Raw genomic sequence first — 22,164 nt, 5'->3', positions numbered from 1 at the left:
AAGCCTACGGGTAGGGCCGGTAGCCCCTAGTAGAAGCCCACGGGTGGGGGTGGAGGTTTTCTGGCTAAAGCCTACGGGTGCCAGGTTTTTCGGTTAAAGCCTACGGGTAGAACCGGTGTCCCCTAGTAGAAGCCTACGGGTGGGGGAGGAAAAGTTTTTGAAAAGTGTTTAAAAAAATGGGCTCCTCACTCTCAACTGCTCAAGTAAAATTTTGTGAAGATTTATTGTACCTTTTGAAAAGAAATGGTCACCCTGTCTCTGAATCAGAAGTAGAGCTTTTAGTTAAAACCATTGGGGAAATTTGTCCCTGGGTCCCTAAGGAGGGAACGAAAGATTTAGCCTCATGGGAAAGGATCGGGTTAGAATTTATGGCCAACCCGAAAATCGGAATTCCTGTACAATTAGTATGGAGCAAAGTAAGAAACTGCTTTCAACAAATCGCTCCAAGAAATGTTTTGCTTAATGGAACAGTGAATTTAGGAAATACTGCTTTTAATAGTGCCCCTGTGCTGCCGCTTGCGGTTGTGCCATTTTCGGCCCCCTCGCAGCAGCCAGTTCAGGCCCCGTTGTCGTACACGCACTCGCCCTTGTCCAATTTGTCATTGCCAGATTCATTGCCGCCTGTGCCGGTGCAGCAGACGCCGTCGGCCTTTCAAGCCTCGCCGCGGACTGCCCCACCGCCAGTCGCTCAGCAGTCATCGCAGGCCTTTTACCAGCCAGCGATTTCAAGTCAGCAGCAGCCGCGGACCTCGCTCCAAGCAACGGTCCCGCTTCCTCCATCGCAAGCCGCGCTTTTGCCAGCGATCCAGCAGCAGCAGCAGCAAGCAGCCTTTTTGCCAGCAAACCCTGCTGCCCTGCAGGCCGCGCTCAAGCCAGCAGCTCCAGTTTTGCAGCAAGCTGATTTCCAATCAACAGCAATCCAAGCTTCAATGCAAGCAGCACAACAGCAATTTACCAACCCTTCAGCACCTCCAATGCCAATGCAGATTCCAAGACAAGAGCAAAGCCAAACAATGATGATCCAGATGCCAGGACTTGCAGTACAGAGCCAACAACCTTATGCTCCAACTTCAAGTCAGCCATCTTGTCTTCATCCAACTTCAAGTCAGCCATCTTGTCTTCATCCAACTTCAAGTCAGCCATCTTGTCTTCATAGTCAGCCATCTTCAAGGCATCCAGATGTCAAAGACTCTCTAGCACCATCTAGTGGCTCATCATTTGGAAAGCATCAAGAAGATTTAAACTCACTGATGCCACCTACAGACCCTACAGCAATGCAGCCCATCTGCAGAACCCAAGCTTTGGAAGCAGCTTTGGGACAAATAGACTTTAGTGCTGATCCAATGCACATCTTTCCAGTGATTCGTGCTAATGGAGGACAACCTGCAAGATATCAAGCCATTCCTTTTGAAACACTACGTGAACTGCGAAAAGCCATACGCGAAAATGGACTTCAAGCTCCTTATACTAGAAGTTTACTTGAAGGACTGTCCACTAGTAGACTTCTGCCATCTGATTGGAAGTTGATTCTTCGCACCTTCCTGTCGCCTACAGATGCTCTTCTGTGCCTGCAAGAGTGGAAAGAAGTAGCAGCCAGACGTGCAACGCCACTTGCCACAGAAGATATGCTCACAGGATCAGGACATTACTCCAATCTCAATCAACAGCTAGCCATACCTGATGCTGCACTTGTCACCATAGCAGACATTGTAGTCAAAGCTTGGCGCAGACTACCCAATCGCACAGATGCTAGCTCAGTATCAGGATTCGCTGCAGTTAGGCAAGGTCCAAAAGAACCTTATGGGGACTTCGTGGATCGCCTGATTGTTGCAGTGGAACGCCAGATAGAAGATCGTCATGCCAGAAACATGCTGACAAAACAACTTGCCTTTGAAAATGCCAATGATGACTGCAAGAATGCCCTAACAGCAGTTGCAGCTCGTCCAGATGCCACATTGACTGAGATGCTACGCGTCTGCCAGAATGTCGGTACCCACTCCTACAAAGCACAGCTCTTGGCAGCTGCGGTACAGATGCCACGTCAAGACAGCTCTACGCCAGTCAAGAAGTGCTATGGGTGTGGAGGCGATGGGCATTTCCGGTCGCAGTGCACAACAACGCCAAGGCCTTCTGCCAAGCCGCCAGAGAGATGTCCCATCTGTCAGAAAGGATTTCATTGGGCGAATGATTGTCGCTTGAATCCACAAAACACATCACCTACCTCATCTCCAGTTCAGGGAAACGGTTCTGCGGGCCGCGCCCCGGCCCCGGTAAAACAATAGGGTGCAAGTTCAAGAACATCATGAAGGTCAACCATCCCAGAAAGGTGAACAACGCTACTCCTTATCCAGGTCATCAGGAAAAAAGAGTGATCCAGAGAGATATCTACTCTTCAGATGTCCAGAGAAAAGATGTGACCTCATCAAGCATTCAGGTTCCAGAGGTTTCATCATCTGCCTTACCTATTCAAAGGGTTCCAGTAGAGAACACAGCATTCAGTTCACCTTCTGCTGACCGCCCTTCAGTTCCTGCTGATGTTGATCCTGCTTCACAGCAAGCAATCACAGTCAAGCCTCTGATCGCAGAATTGCCTTCAACGTTGAGAAGACATCCTACTGAGATCAATCTCGCAACTCCTGAGCTTTATTCATCTTCAAATCAAGGTCAATCTGTCATTGAAGGACATTTGCCCTTGATGAAACAGCAGTGTTCAAGTTGCAACCCAGCTGATGATCACTTTCCATGTGGCCAAAGAATGCAAGTGAGTGAGCCAGCTCCCTCTTGTGGAAGCTTAAGCATCACTCCAGTTAACAATGTCCACACCTTTGTGTCACCTCCAGCTTTTAAGCTCAGCCCGCCACAACCAAACAACTATCAGGAACAACAACTTCTACTGCCTCGTGTCAAAGAAGAAGTTCCATCCTGCCAGTTTGATGCACAACTGACTGAATGCCAGCAAGTTCAACAGCATCAGCAACTTTTACCAACAGAGGAACCTCAAGTTTGCCAACTCAACGCCAAGCAGCTTCAGAGTTGCCAACTTCAGCAGTGCAAAAAACCCGAAGCCAAAAAGATATCTTCAAACACTGCCAACGAAGAACAAGAAGAATCTTCTGTCCCAGGTATACCACTCTTCTTAACAGAGGACTGTTACTTTTCAAATCCATGGTTTGCTCAGCAATTGCCAACATCCATTCGTGGTCCATTCCCAGACACCTCAATTTGCCTTATCCTGCCTAGGATGGATCGCCTCCCTGCCACAGTCACACTGACTGCAGGCCTAGTTCGAATCACAGATTCATCGCAGTTGCTGATTCCAGGATTTTCAACTGTTCCTTGTGTCCTAACAAAAGGTTTGGAAATTGCCAGACTCTATTTGCTTACTTCTACGCCTACAGCTCCTGTAGACTCTTTGCCTCCTCAGACAGCAATGGCGCTAATCAAGATTACAGAAGAACGCCCTCATCTCGTCTTAGAAATGGGTGGACGAAAGATCAAGGGTCTTCTTGATACAGGCGCAGATGTCACAGTGATCGCCAGAAAGGATTGGCCTGACCAGTGGGCAACGACTGTCACCCAGGAAGTCTTCGGAGTCGGAGGTTTCGAACCCGCCCACCAGAGCGTGCATCCGATTACCTTCCAGTCAGACTCAGGCTCCATGGTGCAGCTCCGTCCACTTGTTATGGATGTGCCTATCACCCTTTGGGGTAGAGACTTATTGTCTAAAGCAAGAACTGTTGTCCATACGCATTTTTGATGTGGGCCTTTGCATCAGCGCCAGTACATGCTCTTCCACTCACATGGAAGGAAGGACCCCCTGTATGGGTCGACCAATGGGCGCTGACGTCAGAAAAGCTCGCTGCAGCAGAGGCCCTAATCAAAGAGCTGCTACACCAGAATCACATGCAACTCTTTACTCTCCATCAGTACCTCATGGATAAAGCTCCACAGTCATTGACTTTAGAGTGTTCCCTTGATAGTCTTCAAACTGTCCCTTGCAGAAAACCTATTGCAAAGTTCTCCTGGAGAATTTCACTGCTTGGTAAGGTGAATTCTCCTGTCTACAAGTTCTGTTCAGCAGCATCTTCAAGCACTCTCACGCCGTTGAAACTTTCCTTTGTCTCAGTGATCCAATCGTCAACCATGGGACACTCCTTGCTATGTTCCGTGCTGTCTTTTGCATGGGCATTCTGTTGGCTGGTTTTGAATGGTACTCACCGTGCCTACAGATTGCTGCCATCACTTCTTGCAGCATACCTGTTTCCAACCAAAACCGCAAACCCTTTTCACCTGCTTTCTGTTGCTCTCTACCTGGTTGCAAATATGCTCCGCATCTCCCCAGGTATTCTTCTGGAGTATCTTTTCCTGCATCAACCAAGAACTCTACTACAGGCTCTTCAGGCAGTTCCTCCTTGTGCTCAGAAGTACTGTCTTCCGCAAGGAACTCTTCACCTGAAGATCAAGTCATGTAACCCTGCGTGGTACTTGCCAGCCTGCATCTTCAACGACAACCCCTTGTTGCTTAATCTTCTCAGCGGAGGACTGTCCCTACTTCTGCGAAAAGAACCCCTATTTCCCACACCTGTTTGGGTGCCTGCCAGATGTGTACGCCCTTGGAGAGCTAAGGAACCAAGTTGAGAATATCCACCTCGTTGTTTGGCTGCACTAGTTTCCAGTGTCAAATGCAGCAACTCTTCAACTATCCTTAACCTATGCCTTTTGTTTGCCTCTGGGCGGCCTCTGGTTCCTGGCTGCCTGGATTTGTTCCAGTTACTCTCATACCTGCATTCACTAGCAGATCACCTTGATTTGCTTGCTTAACCTCCTTTCTTCTACAGGTATCATTGTTTCTTCAGAACTCGATGTTTCAGTACTTTCCTGAGCTCCATGAACTTTTCCTGAGTTCCAGGACTATTTCTTCTACATGGTCATGTGTAGTCGGAGAAGAAGACGACCGGCAACTCATTCATCGTCTTCATCCTCCTCTCCAACACCATTTTGCAGTTCTAAACCTGTCTTGTACTTGTAAAATTGCATATCTACCTTTGTATGCTTCTTGAAATATCCGCCTCGCATATTACATGTGTTTTCCATATAGCTTGGTAATTAATGATATGGATGTTTATATATGCAAAGCTTTTCTGAAATGGTTTCCATTTAGAGCGTCACAATTTTGATGATATGGAAATGTTTATGTAAGGTCAAAACATCGTCTTTGTGCAGTTCTAGTCATAGACATATTTATACATATATGTTTTATTTCAATAATTCTAAATCTCCACGTTGTGCTTGCAAAAGTTGTAGTTCAAAATGTGGTAACACTTATATGCCTTATTTGAAATATTTCCTTTGGTCAAAGAATTGGTCATTCTCGGATTTGTTCAAGATATATGTGTCAAGTCTGGTGGCGTCCTACCCTTTTGGTACCCCTATTTTCTTTGAAGAATACCCCTCTATATGCTACCTTTTGGCAGTAAACCAGGTTCCCAGCTTTTCCCTTCACTCTGTTTCCTGCTGTTGATGGGAGACCCTTATGTAGTTGGTTTAAATCCCATCTCGTTTCGCTGGAAACCCTTGCGTAGATGGTTTAAATCCTCATCCTGGCTGGGACACCTTTATATAGGTAGCTTAAATCCCCTCTTGTGGCGAAAACCACTTGTACATAGGTGGCTTAAATCCCCTCTCTGGAATCGGACCCTAGTTCCCCGTTACCTGTGGTCGCTGTGGTAAGTCCAGAATCTAAAGTTCCCTCGATTCTGTAGCCTCAGAGCCACAACCCTTTTATGTTTCCTTATCCATTTTTCTTAGTTTCCAAATAAAAAATTAAAAAAAAAATGGGGGAGGGGTCTGGGTAGGCCATGTAGCCCCAGCTCTAGTTATACTTTAATTTTGGGTCCCAGATCGGGACCTCTCTTATGTTTGGGCAGTCGTTATCCGTTATTTTTAATTTTGGACCTGTATCAGGTCCTCTCTTGTGTTTGGGGAGTAATTTGTTGTTTTACGCTGCACGCGAAAGTATACATGCTTATGAGGTGATTTGTTGTGTTATACTACATATTGAAGTATTTATATATGCCTAGAAGGTTTACAGTGTATCGGATCGATCATTTTTTATGTTCGGCTAGTGGTTTGTTATTTTCATGACTTTATTGCTACATTATTGTACAAGTATTTCCTCCTATGAAAGGGATGGATGTTGATGGTATTGCTAGTGTTTATATCACAGTCTTGATGTAGACTTTGGCGTGGACACTGTCGGCATTGTCGACGTTTGCCTTTTCATGTCGAGGTTTATATCAAAACAAATGGTAATGTTTGTGTCAGATAAATGCTTATGATATCTCTAATCTTCTTTTTTTATATAACTAAATCAAAAATAATTTAATTTAAAACAAAAAAAGAAAGATGATATGTCGGAATACGTTTCACGGATCCGCCATGGATTCATAATTAATTGGTTATTTTATGGGTTTTTCAAGGTTTACTTTTGGTATAATTGCGCGCAAAAGTGAAAGTGAAAGCATGAATGAATAGTGTGATTCACTTACAAGATTAATCCGCCTTTATTTTGTAGATCCGGTCATGTTCAAAGTTGTTAATGAGCGTTAAACTTGCTTCCCGCCCTTTTGGAGGGCAGCAACAGTGATTTTATTGGTTAAAGTACTATTGATGATGTCACGTTTGTTCCCTAATAAAAGGCAGAGGCACCCCGCTTAGGCAGGAGGAGTAGCACGAGACCGCACGTTCTTCTTATGTTCTTTTAGTTGGGTTTTAGTTGAAGTCAAGTTTAGTTTAAGGGGCTAGGAGCGGGCTGGACGGGTTGGATGGGTTTTTCTTTAGTTAGAGTTAGATCGCGGAAGATCATTCGGTTTAGCCTTAGTTAGGTTTTCTTTAGGTTTAGCCTAGGGCTAGAATTGCGGAAGATATTTCGGTTTTAGTTTATTTAGTTAGCCTCGCGGAAGATTGGGCGCGCAGGGTCTTTAAGCTTAGGGGAACTTAGCTTAGGGGACGAGCCTACGCGGGTTCTGCCGAAGCCACTAAAGATACAACCGGTGTCTGTCTTCCTTTGGGGTTAAAGGGGGGAGTAAAGTAAAATTTTTATTTTCTGTAAATTGGTCCGTCTATTCAGAGTCAGGGTATATATTTTATTTCACGAGGCAACTGTTCATTAAAGAAGGCAATTAGGAACTCACACTTCATCGGAGTCGTCAATTGGCTTACTCATCATCCTTCAGACTGTGAGGCTTGGCCGGCGACCGTGCTCAAAAGCACGCGGAACGCTGGCCACTTTCCCCGCAACTGGTACCTCGTGCATAACCAATCCAAGGCCGTGCACGAGGAGCTCCAGCACCCAAACCCCGACACTTAATCCCAATTTTATTTTATTCTTTGGTAGATCTACAAAAAGGAAAACTACACACCAATAAATAAATTTAAGAAAGGGCAAGCAGTGGCCATGAAGAGACAATGTGATGCTTCCTTTCAGTCACTGCAGCTATTGCGCCTCAGAAGAGAAGAAGAAGAGAAGAGTTTGGATTTGATATCCCGCTTTATCACTACCTGAAAGCAGTCTGAAAGAGTCTGAAAGCAGCTAACATTCTCCTTTCCCTTCCTCCCCCACCACAAACACTCTCTGAGGTGAGTGAGGCTGAGAGACTGAGTGTGACTAGCCCAAGGTCACCCAGCAGCTGCATGTGGAGGAGCGGAGATACGAACCCGGTTCACCAGATTATGGGTCCACTGCTCCTAACCACTACACCACACCGACAAGTGCCGGCTCATCCTCCTCCCTGAGCTCAGCAGTTGGCAGCACCAGCAGGGGAAACAGCAACATTCTGTAATCAAATCAGAAGCCAGAAGTGCTATTTTTCTACAAAAAGAGGTGCTGGAACCATGGACGCCACCCTTGTTCTCTTACAATGGCACTGGCGCCCACCTAAGAGGTGTTGGAACTGAGCTCCAGCAAGTTGCTGCTGAAAAAAAGTCCTGGAAGCTGGAATGGCTTTTGTAATTCTGGGACAGCCCCTGGAAAATCAGGGCACTCTGAGGTCATGCTAACACGGACTCCTGCAAAGACCTCAATGATCAGGCCAAGTTAAAAGGGATTAGGTGGTCCTTTAGGTGTCCTGGACACAAGTTGTTAAGGGCCTTGTAAATGAATACAGTAATCTTAAACCTGGCCTAGTAGCACATAGGAAGACATCACAGACTTCTGAGTAGCGGATTTATGTGCTTGGGTAATCTGTCCCCATAAACCATCTAGCCTCAAGACATAACTCCACTGACCAGGATAGACCCAAATAGTGTGCCTTGCAAGACTTGAGATTGCCAATATATTGACCACTGTGCCCAGCCTGTCGCTGCCCAAGAATGGCTGTAGGTGACGTACTAGCTGTAGCCAGTAAAAGCTAGTTGCTGGTTTACATAAGAAGAAAAATACAGCAAAATTTAAGTAGTCATAAAAAATAAATGAAAACAGCAAAATTAGGTATACAGTAAAATGAAACAATTCTCACACCGTGCATAATAATGATGTAACAAGATAGCTATAAAAAACAAACCAATAAAAGCAAAATACCCATCTTCAAAGTTAAGTATTCCCCCCTGCAAAGCTTCTAAACAATACCCCACCCCAATAGTCTCTGGGTGTCCTGAGCAGCAGCAGGTCTTGCAGGACTCACAGGTGAGATGGTCTCTTGATCTCATTTTCCTGCAGCAGCAGCAGCTTTTGTAGTCAGTCAGGGCCCTGTCCTAATGGCCAGATGGGAAAAGGCTGTCAAGGCACTTAACAGCTCTTGTAGGACTCACAGCAAATATGCTTTCCGGCCTCTTCAGCAGTAGGAGCAATTTATTGAGACCATTAATTGGAAACATTCCCCCTCCCCAGATATTTTAAATATTTCATTTACCTAAACATGAGGGCTAAACAAACTTATCCACTACTCATAGGGACACACATATTGCATTCATTATTTTTAATCCTCTAAATCAGTGGTTCCCAAATCCATTGTTCCATATATCACCAGTGTGTTGGAAATCCTGGAAGCCAAGATCCAAGCCGAAGTTAAGTACTCTTTGGTGAGGGAACTCCAGCAGAGATTTATGATGGCAAAACATGCAGCAAAGAAAAGCATGTGAATATATCCCACTCCACAGCCCACAGATAAGACCACACATCCAGTAAGTTATACAGTGGTCTACTTACAAAACTCTTCAAAGGTCACATGCAGTAGTCGGAAAAAGTAGCATAGGCAGTAAAACATTTATTGGTTACAAAATGATAACAGGTCCTAAACAATTAGAACAGGAAAATTCCATTCTTGTCTGAAAAAAGGAGGTTGTTTAAAGCCATGGAGCCGCTCAGAGTTCCTCACACACCAAATTCGCATGTTGAATAAAATGCTTTGTTGCCCATTTCTTCCCATCATGAAGGGAAGTGACATAGGCTAAGCCTGGAAGGACAGCTTACTCTATGCTATTAACCGCTTCGTGCATTAATTAGACTCAAGCATGCTGATTATATGAGGCTGGTTACCCTACATACTGACCCCATGAAGCATTCATGGTGAGTTCTGGCACCTCTTTTTCTAGAAAAATAGTACTGGATATGTCCTCTGAAGCCCGACCATTCTCATAGTGCTATTTTTTTCTAGAAAAGGAGGTGCCAGAACTTACCATGAACACCTCCCTTGTTCTCTTAGAATGGCAACGGTGTCTACCTGAGATGTGCTGGAACTAAGTTCTGGCAAGTTCCGGCTGTAATGCATGTTCTCCTTCATAGAGAGCACGGGTTGCGGTGGGGGCCAGCAATCCACCCTTCCAGTGTGGGTTGGTTCAGTGTAGTCGCTGTTTTGATTGGGACATTACTTGTTGTTGGGGGGAAATTAATGTTGCAATTTTGGTTGATGGACAGTTACTGGATTAAAATCCTTGGCATGCCCTGTATTATTTCTCTTTGCTGCTTGCAACGGATCGCCCGCCCTCCCCTCCCTCGTTTTAGGCCTCTGCGTTGACCTTGCTATGCCTGTCATGGGGTCGTCTGCCATTGGTGCAGGGGCCTGGTAGGAATTTTTCCAGTTGGCTGATTGGCTGGTGCCTGCTGGTTTTCGCCTACTGCGTAGCAATTAGTCACAACTTGTAAGGTTGGCGGTTAGGCATTGGTTTCGTGTTCGTTGCTGGAGGGGTAATGATTGGCTGTGTCTGCCCCTCCAATGCTGCTGCTGCTGCGTGGGAATTCCGTTAAAGGAATCCAGGGGCTCGCAATGCTTTTGTCCGTATCCCCCTGGTCGGGGGCCAGGGCCACTCAAGAGCCTCTGGGAGCATTTGGGGAGAATCGTTGTGTCTGACCAGGGCCGTCTTAAGCTTATCTGGCGCCGTGGTGCAAGGATCCCTCCGGCGCCCCCCACCCCCAGGCGTGGCGGCACGGCATGACGGAGGCAGACGAGGGCAAAGTACAGGGAAGTTAAGAAATGGCATGAGCCACAATGTATTGAGATTCATGTATCTTTGGGCATTAGCCCAAAGGACACCTCCATCTGCGCACCCCCATACAGCATAACCCAACAAAGCCCACCCAGCAATCGAGGTTTTCTTAAGGTAGCCTTGGCTTTGGAGCTATTGGCAAAAGTACACCGTGTTCCTTGGGTCTGCACAGCCAGGTGCAACCTAGTACCAACCGCCTCCCCCCCCCCAATCCTACCCACATTGTTGCGTCCATATAAAGGTACAACAGTGGTGTCAGAAGCCAATGCACTGGTAAAGAAACCGGCAGAAAAAGTAAGAGAAAAAGGAAAGTGGTATTACTGGCAGTTTTCCATTGGAAGCGGATCACATGGTTTTGATCTCGGGTCCATGGGGGGGGTCAGCAGTCTGAGGGTACACCTGAGTGAAATAGGTAGCTGGGACTGGGAGAGCTCGCATCTGGGGGTTGCCGAGGTTGGAGACCACCAGTTCTGCAGAAGTGATCACAGGCATGACTCTTTTGCTGCTGGGGGGGGGGTGTCCAAGAGCAGAGGGGGCCCAACTTTGGGGATTCTCAACATGGCTGAGCCTTCTCCAAAGGGCCACAAAGGAACAAGCAGAGCTTCAAAAACAAGTGATGGTGGCAATAACTGTTCTTATTTTGAGAGATCCTGAGAGGTAGCTTGGAAAATGTACACTTAGCCATTTAAAAAAAAAAAAACTGCCAATGGCTTGCTTCCCAGGGGTCAAGCCCCAATGCAACATAAAAAAAACAAAAATCCATCCTTTAAAGAAAAAGAAACCTGGAAGAAACGGCTTGCAATATTGACTTTTGGTATTGGAGGAATGGCTCATGCAGACCCCGATTTCTCTCTTTTCATCAAAGTCTGTTTCCAGAACCTTTTTTTGCTAGGGGAGCGAGCCACAGGGCAGCCAAGCAGGCTCCCCCCCCCCTACGTCTTCCTCCTCCAAACCGATGAATGACCCCAGCTCTCGGCTTCAAAAATAAATAAATAAATAAATGATGCACGCTTAGCACGGAGAATAATAATAAAAAGACACACCAACTTTGCACTAGCCCTCTTTCCAAAAACATAAAAGTAAAGTGTTATAAGAATTTATGGGAATATTACCCCTTAAAGGAGTCCGATTCCGGGTGGAATCCTGAACCTCAGCAGGATGTTGTTTGTGAACCCCTGCTGCTGTGGGAATAAAAGCCGCTTGACAGGATTTTATGCTGGGGCTGAGCAAGAGCCCCGCTCGCCGGCGGAGGACTCCCTGCGCCCCCAATGGCAGCTTCGGGCACTGCAGGGCTCTTTCCGAGCTCTGTTCAGCTCGGCTCTTCCCTGGAGTTCCGGTCTACTTGAACTCAGCCCGGACTCCCAACCAGGCGCCCTCCAGAGCTTGGCGCCCTGGTGCAATGCACCACTTGCGCCACAGGGTAGAGACGGGTCTGTGTCTGACCCCCCAGCTCCTATTCTCTCCCCAAAATGCTTTCCCTTACTGACGGTCGTCAGTTCTGTCCCCAGTGGGTCAGATAGTCTAAACCAATGCCTAAGCAACCACTCACATATCTTGTATTTTAATAAAGTTGTGGCCAAAATTATGCCAAAAACCCAAACCAAAATTAATGTTTCTGGTGTGAGTTATTTTACTGGTGGGTGGTTGGGGACCTCGACACGCAAAAAGCCCTGCATTCTCAGTTAGAAAATGATTTCATAAGCTCATTTCTCCACTCACCATATTTTCCCCATTACTATAAAAAGATGACCCCAAAAGACGCCGTCTTCTGCCCCATGAATTTTCTTTTGTCACCGTAAAGTTGGTTAACAGCACTTTACCATAAAACTACAAGCGAGGATAATTTTCTCTCTCTACCGTTTAAAACTTTCATTATGTCTTGAGGGCCTGTGAAACATTCAACCGCTAATAAAAAAAGTGTGTAAACATTTTACGACTTATGACTTTTCCAAGCTATCCTTCGTTGTCAGTGATATTTCTCATTTCATTTAGAGGTTGCAAGGGGAAAAGAATCCTCTTTATGGTTTATTAAAGCTCTCTAAATACTCGGACAATACAAGGTAAATGGAAGGTGAAAATGGGCCTGTTATCATCTTCATCATCATCATTATTAACCTTGCAATTTTGAATTAGATGAAGGTTTAGATGGCAGTCAGCCATTTCCAAATTTGTTGACTGTCATTTCCCCTTTCCATCCTATTATGCTTCCCGACTAAAGATCCTGTTTGTATCTCAGTGGTAGAGCATCTAACTTGCATGCAGAAGGTCCCAGGTTGACCTTAGGGAGCCATTGGAGGAACCAATGGAGCCTCCTAGCTAATCTAAGCATTTCGAGAGAAGCAAAAAGCGTTGGGATAGCACTAGCAAAGTGTTCATACAAAGGCTTTGATAATTGCCACAGTGCATCTAAGAGATATAATGTAATTATATAAGGACTTTCGGCGGCGACGCAATCGCCGGGTGGTCGAGGGCTGCTTCGGGTCCGAAGCGCCCTGTCCATCCCGGGGGTTAGGAGCCCCGCTACCGCAAAGCGGGGCTCCGGTTGGGGTGCGGGAAGAGCGTCCCGCACCCTGGGCTCCCCGGCAGCGCCCGCGGAGGCTCCGAACCCTTCCCTCGCTCCCCCTGTAAAGGGGGAGTGGGGGTGAAGGGACAACGGAGCCGGGCTTCGGGGACATGCCCCAACCGGGATGCAAATGCGGCGACAAAGCCCGCGGTGAGCGTCCAAGTTCTACCTTTGAAGAATGGAGCTAAAGGAACCCGGTGGTCGTGAGTAAAGAATCTGATTAGAAATCGTGTTTCTGGAACGATCCGGGGGGAAGGAGAAAGGCAGCCTGCCTCCCTCCCTTCGAGCTTAAGAATCTAACCAATTTGAGTGATTACTGCTACAGAACTGGCTACAATGTATTTAAAATTGACACATGAGACTGGCAAACTCTTTTTTCGGGAAGTTAACTAGAGGAAATATCTCCATTTAAAGTTGCGGTATTTGCGCTCCAGCTCAGGAAAATGGCGACGAACAAAGAGGGGAGCAGAAATATGACACCCACTTCCTCCTCCTCTGCCAGTATGCTGGGTTTCGTCCTTGAACTGGTATTGAACTCTGGACTAACGGATGAACAGAGACTCACTGCCTTGAAGGTGGAACTGCTTTGTAGAAAAGTCAAAGTCTTGTGTGGGGGTCTGAAATGGAACCAATTGCCCACAGAGGAGGCTTTTAAAACTTTTGACACTTTGGAAGAAAGCCTTGCCAAGGAGCTGAGAGGGTGGATGGAAAGATGGAGAGAAATGAGTGAGCTACTTCGGAGAAGAAATTCGCTTTTTGGGGGTGGCAGCCCCAAGGCGACGTCAAGATTTCTTATATCCAGTCCCCGAGGTGTGAGCTCGGGGGCCAGGGACAGAGAATTAAGGTATTTACAGGAATGCTACAAAGAACCGAAGAAGCTGAGAGATGATGAGATGGACACCTCTGAACTCGTGGCAAGGAGAGGTTTGGACTGTGCCTGGATCTGTGGACGTTTGGAGAGGGAAGCTACATGGAAGTTCAGTGCTGATGCCACCAGGAGAAGAATAATGGACAGAGGGGGTGTGGGGTGAAGCATTAAGTAAAACTTAAAGTAGCCTGATATGGTAAATTGAAATCGGAGGGTGAATACTGTCAACAATATTTTGTTATATTTTTTATTTGAACATGAAAGGAGATATTTCAAGTTTTTATGTTATCAGCAGCAATCTTAAGGATAGAAGAGATAGATTTGATGCGAATGATTTGCGAAGATCTGTGAGGTGGAGTATAAGTAAAGTGAATTTAAGTGGATTAAGTTAGTAAGATTAAGATGTAGATTAAGATAAGAAATCGATAAGAATAAATGAAGAAGAATTATGACGAGGTATTATTATGATGATGCATTCTTAGTAAAATGTTGAAGATATAATTGAATGTAACTATACAATTGAATTTAATTTCTTTTTTCTTTTCTCAGGAGAAATGGTTATAAAATAGATTAAGGATATAAATTCGAAGGTGAAAAGGCAGGGGAAGTCAATGGTCAAGATATGGAAATAGAATTTTTTTTTTCTTTTAGAAAGATGCAATAAGAAAACTTGACATTGTTTGTATTTGTTTTATTTGTTTTGCATTTGTTTAATTGTAGGTGTGGGTGTGGGTATATGTTGTTATAGAAAAATGCCAATAAATTCTTATAAAAAAAAAATAATGTAATTATATAAGGTATATAATGAGGCTAGGTAGGCCACTCTTCCATCATCACCCTCACCCCCCCCCCAAAAAAAAGACCTGGTTTGCTGATTCATTTTTCCCACCCCCACTGCCACCATCTATCTTAGTTCAGATTATGAGAAATGACCCTGTTACTTCATCGTGGTATCTGGGTCATTCCCAATATTTCTTCCATTACATTTTCCCATGAGTTCCACCTTCACTAAAAGTCCTTTGTTTTCCTTTGGTTTTTCTCCTCTGTGGCCATGTTTGACTCTGCCAAAGAAGGACATTCTCCCCTTGCTGTGGATGCATAACTTACTGTTGCATTAATAGAGGGTATTATGCAGAGGCACCGATATGTACTCTTCTTGTGTGCTCAAGAGGTTCTCAGAGTCTGTGCTTAAAAGCTCACCCTTGCTTACATAAGGTATCAAAAGGGATAACCAAACATATCAAGCTGAAAGAAGGAAATGATATACAAATTCTCTACACAAAGGATGCAAGCAACTATTTCAGTGTCTGTCATGATCTGGAAGGGTGGTTAGAGATTTGCCCTTCCACCTAAAAATGACTGAGGAATACTACTGGGCATAACTGGGTAAAATGGAAGAAGCTCCTGGTGTGAAATCGACTTTCCATGAAGCAATATGTGCATATTCTTTGGCCTTGCTTAAGGACTAGCACGGCTAACCTGTGGTCCTCTAGATCAGAGGTTCCCAAACTTATTTGGCCTACTGCCCCCTTTTCAAGGGAAAAAAAAATACTCAGTGCCCCTCCCCCGGAAATCTACCTTCTTTAAGTGAACAAACAAAAAGATGCAGTGACAATTTTGCATTATTTTATGTATCTATATTTCTACCTACATCATACAACATAGGAAAGCTCTGATACACTTCAGCATGATCACTGGATCCAGAGGAGGCATTGTTTCTATCCTTCAATGGTGCCCCATCTGGCGGTAAGCATAATCAAATAACAGATAAAACATGCGCAAACTCCACCCCCCAATTCTCTTCTCTGCTTCCTTTATGCTTCCACCCACACCCTTATTTTTATTCAATGCCCCCCAATTATACCCAAGGCTACTACCACCACCACCCCCGAATTGTTCCCAGGGGCCAGTATCACCCACTTTGGGAAACACTTCTCTAGTGCCTGGCCAGCATGACCAATACAGGAATTTTAGGAGATATAGTCCAGCAACATTTGAAGGCTCACAGGTTAGTCACCCCCATCGTTCAGCCCGGACACAGAGATCCAGCGCCAAGGGCCTTCTGGCGGTTCCCTCACTGTGAGAAACAAAGCTACAGGGAACTAGGCAGAGGGCCTTCTCGGTGGTGGCGCCTGCCCTGTGGGATGCCCTCCCATCAGAGGTCAAGGAGATAAACAACTACCTGACATTCAGAAAATACCTGAAGGCAGCCCTGTTTAGGGAAGTTTTTAATCTGTGATATTTTAATGTATTTTAATATTTGTTGGAAGCTGCCCAGAGTGGCTGGGGAGACCCAGCCAGATGGGCAGGGTACAAATAATAAATTATTATTATTATTATTATTATTATTATTATTATTATTATTATTATTATTATTATATACCTGTTCACTACCACAAGATGTATTAGTTGCCTACAACACAGGGTGCTTTAAGGGAAAGGGTATGACTAGTAGTCGTGATGTGTTGATAGCTATATGCTAACTCCAATGCAAGAGACAGCATGCATATCAGTCACTGGGAAACAACTTCAGGAAATTTTTGTTATGCTCATGTTTCTGAGCTTCTGAGCTTTCTGTAACAGACCCTACAAGTGTCATTGCTGTCAACTTTTCCCCCTTTTTAAGGGAAATTCCCTTATTCCGAATAGGATTCCTCGCAAGAAAAGGGAAAAGTTGACCGCTATGCCAAGTGTCCATATTTCCTATGGGCAGTCCCGGATTTCCAGAAGCCATCCCGGTTTATGATTTAATCCTGGAATGTCCCGCTTTTCCTTAGGGCATTCCTATTTTCATCAGATAAATGTTGAAGGGTATGGAGTTACGTGACCCCTGAGCCAAGGAGATATGTAACTACAGTGGTACCTCGGGTTAAGAACTTAATTCGTTCTGGAGGTCTGTTCTTAACCTGAAACTGTTCTTAACCTGAGGTACCACTTTAGCTAATGGGGCCTCCCGCTGCTGCTGCGCCACTGCCACACAATTTCTGTTCTTATCCTGAAGCAAAGTTCTTAACCTGAGGTACTATTTCTGGGTTAGCAGAGTCTGTAACCTGAAGCGTCTGTAACCTGAGGTACCACTGTATATAGCCTTTTGAAGACATCTGAAAGTAGCCCTGTATTTTATGTATGTTGGAAGCCACCTTAGAGTGGCTGGGACCACCCAGTCAGATGGGCAGGATATAAATAATAAAATTATTATTATTATTATTATTAGTAGTAGTATGGAATAGGATGTCCCTATTTTCATCAGAGAAATGTTGGAGGGTATGCTGTACGCACCCATTCAGACATGCTGGATTCAAAATCCTGGACTAGATGGGCCTTTGGTTTTATCTTGTAGAGGGCTCTTCTTACGTTTCCAATAAGGGTGGGGTTTTATATTATTTTATATTATTAATCTGGGGAAGGGTATGTGGAATCCTTGCAGAAAGTGTGCATGTCTATTCTCGCTAAACTTGGGTGAATTTTCTTTTTAGATGACACTGAAAATCTCCTTCCTCCGTCCAGAGCCACCAGCGTTTCAGCCACCACAGCCCTCTTGGTGCACAGCACCGCGGTTCTCTTCATGGCAACCAGGCGAGGCTGTGCTGCTTGCAGGGGTTGACACTGGTTGTTCAGGGGTAAACAATATGCTTAAAATTATGTTTCTAAAATTGATTAATCCAATCCCTATTCTTGCAACTGTTATCTCCACAGTATGGCTCCAAGTGGGTAGGGCATCTCTGAACTTGATGGGGTATCCGTTTTTTGCGTGTCAAGGTTCCCGGACAGCTCAACCCCCCAATAACTCAGACATCACACAGTCAATTTAAGTTCAAGGTTTTTGGCATGATTTTGGCCACAACTTTATTTAAATACAACCAATATGAGTGGTTGCTTAGGCATTGGTTCCGACTATCTGTCCCCCACCCTGGGACAGAACTGACATCTGCTAGCCAGCGAAGTCAGTAAAGGTAAACACCTATAGGGGAGAAATCAGGAGCTGGGTGCCAGGCCCTCAGTTCTCCCCCAAATGCTCCCAGGGACTCTTGCATGGCCCTAGCCCCATTTGGGGGGTACGGACGAAAGCAAGATGAGCCCCTGGATTCCTTTAACAGAATACCCTTGCAGCAGCATTCCTAGGGGCAGGCCCAGCCAATTCCCGACCCCTAGACCAACCAATTTTAACCAATGCCTAACCGCAACCTTACAAGTTGCGACGATTTGCTATGCGGTAGGCAAAAACCAAATGGCCCCAGCCAATCAGCCAATTGGACAAAATTCCTACCAGGCCTCTGCTTCAAAGCAGATGACCCCATGACAGGCATAGCAAGGTCAAAGCGAGTAAAAATTCCCTAAAATTAGGGAGGGTGGGCAGGAGATCCATTGCACGCAGCAAAAGTGAAACCAAAAGGTCCCGTGCAAGGATTTTTAAACCATAGTGCCTGTCAATCATTAACTTGCAACATGCTCAACTCCCCAGCAACCCAGTGAGCCAATCCAAGCAGTGGCCATGCCAACAAACCGCCCAGCAACAGAGAGCTGCTCCGTTAACCCTTCCGCAACCCGTCCTCTCCTTGATGGGAGAACCCGCTTTACCATGTTGGAATCTTATGAACATCTGAACATCTTATGAAGCCTATAGTTTAACAATTAACTTAAAACAATAATGGAAAAACAGGTTTTCCCTGATCAGGATACAGGACTACACGGGCCTTTGGTTTGATCCCACAAAGCTCTTCTAATGTTCTTACATTAGCCCTTCCTCCCCACATTTATCAGGCTTCTAATAATGAGGACTGTTTTGCCAGTACACAATATTAGGTATCTGTTTTATTCTTAATTTTTAAAGCACTTACAATTAACTGAGCAAAATCTTTTTTCAAAAAATAAAATAAATTTCTCCTATTCCAGCTTTGTTGCTTTATTAAAAATGCCTTTTAAAATGAATAAATAAAAGCAATTTGAAAGAAGTGACAGGGAATTCCATTGGCTGTTAGTTCTTTTGCTGCTTTAAAATTTAACAAGATCAGTCATATCTGACCCTGTGGGGAAGTAGGCTATCAGATATTCAGGTCTCTGCAGGGACAGGGCGGAAAACCTGAACAAATGTAACGGTAATTAAGGATGTGAGCAAAGCCTGACCTACTTCCCGCCCCCCGCCCCCCCAGACTAAATTTCTGATCAATCTGTCTTTGTGTCTGACTATTGATCTATTTTTCTTTCCATCCAGACTCCCCACTAATAATCTTAACCTCATTTCATTTTGCTTAATCATGTGGAGGGGGGAGAGAGAAACAACTGGACTGCCCTAATCTAATTTGCTGATAGGGAAAGTTTTAGACATTATTTTTTGTGCATTCTTTACTCAGAGCCCCTGATCCAGCCAAGGCACTTGTGAACATGCATATAAAAATAGGTGTCTTATTGGATAGGGTTGGAGGGATATTTTAAGCTTTAAGTATCAGGATGGGTAGAATATACTATGTCCCACAAAACCCGCAGGTGCAGAAATACCAGGCTGTCATATTCAGTAGGCTGGTAAAACTGCAGCAAACCACACGTATCATTTACAAACAAAAAAAATGCAGTTTTGAGGGGGTGAGGAAAGGTGGAGAAACAAGTTGACAAAACATTTTAGTTCTGAGAAGCACTATTTCTATAGAGACGCCAACAAATCTAACAATGTTAGCAAAGAGGGTGAACTTCTGGATTCTTGAACACATGATGGCCTCAACCTACAGGATAGTAAACATTGCTTAGCCTCTGCAGATGAAGTACCGTATGTCTGAGCTGCCACCTTGGAAACTGCATCGTTTTATTTTTATCAGAACAGCTGTTGAAGACAGAAGCTGAGATGTTTTGCCACATGAATAATAAAATGAATACTCTTGTTTTCTTAATCACAGTAGTGTGTGTGTGTGTGTGTGTGTGTGTGTGTGTGTGTGTGAATGTGCATGCATTTACCTACCAGGATACAGAACACACCCATCTGAAGTGCTGCTGGATTATTTCATTATTGCCTATCTTTCTATCTATACATCAAAGTCCTGTATCTTTAATCATAATCCTCTTTGCACTGTGAATCTGAATCTATGAATGCTTGGACAGTGGAGGAACCCTGTTCATGCATTCATCTGAAGCTTACACTCATATGCCCACAGATTCTGTTCACAGGCTCAGATCAGTGCCTGGATGGGGAGGGACAATAAGCTTCATCCTGCTCCCATGACCACCATGTTTATATCCCACACACAGGGTTGTTTCCTCTTCTTACTTCTCCTCCTTCTGTCAAGCTTCCGTCACTCGGGGGAATAGCGTGGGGCAAGCCAGGGGGCACCATAGCCCCAGGCACATGATTTTGAGAGGACTCGAGACAGTCATCCCCACACAGGGATCCTTGCCCTGGAGCCTGCCCTGGCCTTGCTGCCACCCCCCTTTGCAGCACAGTGCAGCCCCATGAACCCTCCATGCCCTGTGCCTGCCTGGTGGTGGCAGCAAAAGTTGGGCTGGCATGGTGGGTTTTATTTATCCTCTGCACCCAGCCCTGCCTGGTGCACACGCATACGTGTGCATGCCCTGGGCACCAGCAAAGGATGCTAAGCCACTGCGATCACTGACACGCACTTAAACAAACAAGGATGGGACACACACACACACACACACACGAGGGACAGGGAGAACTAGAAAGAACAGAAGTTAATCCAGGTCTCTCTCTCGTGTGTGTGGGGGGGGGGGAGAGAGAGAGAAAGAGAGAGAGAGAGAGAATAACAAAAGCAGGCTTTGAGTTGTTTGCAGGAAGGGTGGATGTGATGGATCTTTAGCAGGCTGTCTATTTTGATTCATACACTGACAGTTCACTGCTGCTTATTATGAAACACAGTTGGCACTTTCTTTCTTTCTTTCTTTCTTTCTTTCTTTCTTTCTTTCTTTCTTTCTTTCTTGTTCTAGTAAGCTCTTGCTGAGGCATTCACCCACCTACACCTGGTTCCCCCCCCCAAACTTTAGCCCTCAACTAGCAGTTGCTTTATATATTTCCTTCTCCTGGTACAATTAATGTAGAAACTGCAAATCATTCAGTTGATGTGACACCATCACCTCAATGTGCCATCAAGTGGTGAACCAGATGTACATATCTCAAGAGAATGCAGGGTTGTCTCTATTCTGAAACTAATGGAGCTGAAACTTCAGGGCCGCAGATCCCAGAGGGGGCCTAAAGGCAACATTGGTCCACATTGCTTTTAAAAAAAATGGGTCCAGTAGACCCATTCTGAGTTGCATGACCCCAATTGATTAATTTTGGGTGGTATATATTTTGACAATTCTGAAGTTTTGAGAGTTAGTAGTGCAGGTGGTGGAAAGGCAGAGCTGAAGAGTGCTTAAATTATTTCTGCATATTGTCTCTAGAAAATGACATTGCAAGGAATCTCTCCAATGATGAAACTGGACATGAATATGTTGCTAGAAAAACCAGAAAAGAGAATCATAAAACTGTAGAGTTGGAAAGAACCTTGTGGACCATCTAGTCCAAACCCCTGCTATGCAGTAATAAAGAGTATTTTCCAAATTGTGCTTTGTGTAGTATGTATTCTCAAAGATGTATAAGATGAAAGGCTATATTAACTGTTTTCTTTCTAGGTTTTATTTCATCATTTGATGATGCATTGTGCATGTATGGAATAATTACCTCACTTTCATCCCCGCTGTAGAATCATAGATCTGTAGAGTTGGAAGTGACCATGAGGGTCATCTGCTCCAACCCTCTGCAATGCAGGAATCCTTTGCCCAACATGATGCTCAAAAACTATAAGGCATGGGGCATTTTGAATCACCCCAGTGACTTTGACAGGTGAGATAATTCAGGACAGCAATTTTAATCAAAATCGGAGATGTGGTAGTTTTTGGGTTTTTTTAATGTGGTGATCTGTCATAGAACTAACCTTCTGTGAGGAAGATCACAGGGGTTACCCAGACCTTGCTGGCTGCAGAGGGGGGCCCATAACAGTTCAAGCTTCAGGGCCCCAAAAATGTAGGTCACCACTGACCAACAAGCAAGTCTGTGTGATTCTTCCACATTTTAATTAAGGGTGGCTATATGCAGCATATGTATCAGTGCCTCCCTGAAATCTGCCCTCTGGTTTTGCAAGATCTTTCTTTCTTTGTAAAAGAACCTTTCATTTTCCTGCCTCATTCTCAAGACACTTTAGAATTTCTGTAGAATTATGGATCATGTCAGATTTGCACTTACCAAGGTGGCTGAGGGTGGAGTGTC

This window comes from Lacerta agilis, chromosome Z, assembly GCF_009819535.1.
Source record: "Lacerta agilis isolate rLacAgi1 chromosome Z, rLacAgi1.pri, whole genome shotgun sequence".
In the NCBI taxonomy this organism is placed as follows: domain Eukaryota; kingdom Metazoa; phylum Chordata; class Lepidosauria; order Squamata; family Lacertidae; genus Lacerta; species Lacerta agilis.
Note: the sequence above shows the minus strand (reverse complement) of the source record.